The sequence below is a fragment of the Euwallacea fornicatus genome, unplaced genomic scaffold (assembly GCF_040115645.1).
Source record: "Euwallacea fornicatus isolate EFF26 unplaced genomic scaffold, ASM4011564v1 scaffold_164, whole genome shotgun sequence".
NCBI lineage: Eukaryota > Metazoa > Arthropoda > Insecta > Coleoptera > Curculionidae > Euwallacea > Euwallacea fornicatus.
Genome location: NW_027096132.1, coordinates 4,492 through 8,982, shown reverse-complemented (window position 1 = coordinate 8,982; position 4,491 = coordinate 4,492).

The following is a 4,491-nucleotide window of genomic DNA, read 5'->3' as shown; positions in this document are numbered from 1 at the left end:
GGAGACAATTTGAACAAAATTGCTCGTAGCGTTGTTGCAATAACGTCAAAGCATGGCTAACGGTCAATTTCCGACGAAAGTCGCCGATTTCACGGAATTGGCGATTTTGAAACTCAGGATTTATAGAAATGAAGGAAATAGCCCTAAATCGTGCGATTTACACGATTTGGACCAAATCTGACTGTTCTAGGACAGACGAATTGGCAATTTGTCGTTTATGGCCCCATTAGGCTTATTTTGCTAAAAGGAGACGATTTGAACAAAATTATTCCTAGCGTTGTTGAAATAACGTCAAAGCATGGTTAAAGGTCAATTTCCGAAGAAAATCGCCGATTTCGCGGAATTGGAGATTTTGAAACTCAGGATTAATCGAAATGATAGAAATTGCTATAAATCGTGCGATTTACAGGATTTGGACCAAAACTGACTGTTCTAGGACAGCCGAATTGGCAATTTGTCGTTTATGGCCCCATTAGGCTTATTTTGCTAAAAGGAGACAATTTGAACAAAATTGCTCGTAGCGTTGTTGCAATAACGTCAAAGCATGGCTAACGGTCAATTTCCGACGAAAGTCGCCGATTTCACGGAATTGGCGATTTTGAAACTCAGGATTTATAGAAATGAAGGAAATAGCCCTAATTCGTGCGATTTACACGATTTGGACCAAATCTGACTGTTCTAGGACAGCCGAATTGGCAATTTGTCGTTTATGGCCCCATTGGGATTATTTTGTTAATAGGAGACGATTTGAACAAAATTACTCGTAGCGTTGTTGAAATAACGGCAAAACATCGTTAAAGGTCAATTTCCGACGAAACTCGCCGATTTCACGGAATTGACGATTTTAAAACTCAGGATTGATCGAAATGATGGAAATAGCCCTAAATGGTACGATTTACACGATTTGGACAAAAACTGACTGTTCTAGGACAGCCGAATTGGCAATTTGTCGTTTATGGCCCCATTAGGCTTATTTTGCTGAAAGGAGACGATTTGAACTAAATTGCTCGTAGCGTTGTTGAAATAACGTCAAAGCATGGCTAACGGTCAATTTCCGACGAAAGTCGCCGATTTCACGGAATTGGCGATTTTGAAACTTAGAATTGATCCAAATGAAGGAAATAGCCCTAAATCGTGCGATTTAAACGATTTGGATAAAAACTGACTGTTCTAGGACAGCCAAGTTGATGATTTGTCGTTTAAGGCCCCATTAGGCTTATTTTGCTAAAAGGAGACAATTTGAACAAAATTGCTCGTAGCGTTGTTACAATAACGTCAAAGCATGGCTAACGGTCAATTTCCGACGAAAGTCGCCGATTTCACGGAATTGGCGATTTTGAAACTCAGGATTTATAGAAATGAAGGAAATAGCCCTAAATCGTGCGATTTACACGATTTGGACCAAATCTGACTGTTCTAGGACAGACGAATTGGCAATTTGTCGTTTATGGCCCCATTAGGCTTATTTTGCTAAAAGGAGACGATTTGAACAAAATTATTCCTAGCGTTGTTGAAATAACGTCAAAGCATGGTTAAAGGTCAATTTCCGAAGAAAATCGCCGATTTCGCGGAATTGGAGATTTTGAAACTCAGGATTAATCGAAATGATAGAAATTGCTATAAATCGTGCGATTTACAGGATTTGGACCAAAACTGACTGTTCTAGGACAGCCGAATTGGCAATTTGTCGTTTATGGCCCCATTAGGCTTATTTTGCTAAAAGGAGACAATTTGAACAAAATTGCTCGTAGCGTTGTTGCAATAACGTCAAAGCATGGCTAACGGTCAATTTCCGACGAAAGTCGCCGATTTCACGGAATTGGCGATTTTGAAACTCAGGATTTATAGAAATGAAGGAAATAGCCCTAAATCGTGCGATTTACACGATTTGGACCAAATCTGACTGTTCTAGGACAGCCGAATTGGCAATTTGTCGTTTATGGCCCCATTAGGCTTATTTTGATAAAAGGAGACGATTTGAACAAAATTGCTCGTAGCGTTGTTGAAATAACGTCAAAGCATGGCTAACGGTCAATTTCCGACGAAAGTCGCCGATTTCACGGAATTGGCGATTTTGAAACTCAGGATTTATAGAAATGAAGGAAATAGCCCTAAATCGTGCGATTTAAACGATTTGGACAAAAACTGACTGTTCTAGGACAGCCAAGTTGATGATTTGTCGTTTAAGGCCCCATTAGGCTTATTTTTCTAAAAGGAGACGATTTGAACAAAATTGCTCGTAGCGTTGTTGAAGTAACGTCAAAGCATGGCTAACGGTCAATTTCCGACGAAAGTCGCCGATTTCACCGAATTGGCGATTTTGAAACTCAGGATTGATCGAAATGATGGAAATAGCCGTAAATCGTGCAATTTACAGGATTTGGACAAAAACTGACTGTTCTAGGACAGCCGAATTGGCAATTTGTCGTTTATGGCCCCATTAGGCTTATTTTGCTAAAAGGAGACAATTTGAACAAAATTGCTCGTAGCGTTGTTGAAATAACGTCAAAGCATGGCTAACGGTCAATTTCCGACGAAAGTCGCCGATTTCACGGAATTGGCGATTTTGAAACTCAGGATTTATAGAAATGAAGGAAATAGCCCTAAATCGTGCGATTTAAACGATTTGGACAAAAACTGACTATTCTAGGACAGCCAAGTTGATGATTTGTCGTTTAAGGCCCCATTAGGCTTATTTTGCTAAAAGGAGACGATTTGAACAAAATTGCTCGTAGCGTTGTTGAAGTAACGTCAAAGCATGGCTAACGGTCAATTTCCGACGAAAGTCGCCGATTTCACCGAATTGGCGATTTTGAAACTCAGGATTGATCGAAATGATGGAAATAGCCCTAAATCGTGCGATTTACAGGATTTGGACAAAAACTGACTGTTCTAGGACAGCCGAATTGGCAATTTGTCGTTTATGGCCCCATTAGGCTTATTTTGCTAAAAGGAGACAATTTGAACAAAATTGCTCGTAGCGTTTTTGAAATAACGTCAAAGGATGGCTAACGGTCAATTTCCGACGAAAGTCGCCGATTTCACCGAATTGGCGATTTTGAAACTCAGGATTTATAGAAATGAAGGAAATAGCCCTAAATCGTGCAATTTACACGATTTGGACCAAATCTGACTGTTCTAGGACAGCCGAATTGGCAATTTGTCGTTTATGGCCCCATTGGGCTTATTTTGTTAAAAGGAGACGATTTGAACAAAATTACTCGTAGCGTTGTTGAAATAACGGCAAAACATCGTTAAAGGTCAATTTCCGACGAAACTCGCCGATTTCACGGAATTGACGATTTTAAAACTCAGGATTGATCGAAATGATGGAAATAGCCCTAAATGGTACGATTTACACGATTTGGACCAAATCTGACTGTTCTAGGACAGCCGAATTGGCAATTTGTCGTTTATGGCCCCATTGGGATTATTTTGTTAATAGGAGACGATTTGAACAAAATTACTCGTAGCGTTGTTGAAATAACGGCAAAACATCGTTAAAGGTCAATTTCCGACGAAACTCGCCGATTTCACGGAATTGACGATTTTAAAACTCAGGATTGATCGAAATGATGGAAATAGCCCTAAATGGTACGATTTACACGATTTGGACAAAAACTGACTGTTCTAGGACAGCCGAATTGGCAATTTGTCGTTTATGGCCCCATTAGGCTTATTTTGCTGAAAGGAGACGATTTGAACTAAATTGCTCGTAGCGTTGTTGAAATAACGTCAAAGCATGGCTAACGGTCAATTTCCGACGAAAGTCGCCGATTTCACGGAATTGGCGATTTTGAAACTTAGAATTGATCCAAATGAAGGAAATAGCCCTAAATCGTGCGATTTAAACGATTTGGATAAAAACTGACTGTTCTAGGACAGCCAAGTTGATGATTTGTCGTTTAAGGCCCCATTAGGCTTATTTTGCTAAAAGGAGACAATTTGAACAAAATTGCTCGTAGCGTTGTTACAATAACGTCAAAGCATGGCTAACGGTCAATTTCCGACGAAAGTCGCCGATTTCACGGAATTGGCGATTTTGAAACTCAGGATTTATAGAAATGAAGGAAATAGCCCTAAATCGTGCGATTTACACGATTTGGACCAAATCTGACTGTTCTAGGACAGACGAATTGGCAATTTGTCGTTTATGGCCCCATTAGGCTTATTTTGCTAAAAGGAGACGATTTGAACAAAATTATTCCTAGCGTTGTTGAAATAACGTCAAAGCATGGTTAAAGGTCAATTTCCGAAGAAAATCGCCGATTTCGCGGAATTGGAGATTTTGAAACTCAGGATTAATCGAAATGATAGAAATTGCTATAAATCGTGCGATTTACAGGATTTGGACCAAAACTGACTGTTCTAGGACAGCCGAATTGGCAATTTGTCGTTTATGGCCCCATTAGGCTTATTTTGCTAAAAGGAGACAATTTGAACAAAATTGCTCGTAGCGTTGTTGCAATAACGTCAAAGCATGGCTAACGG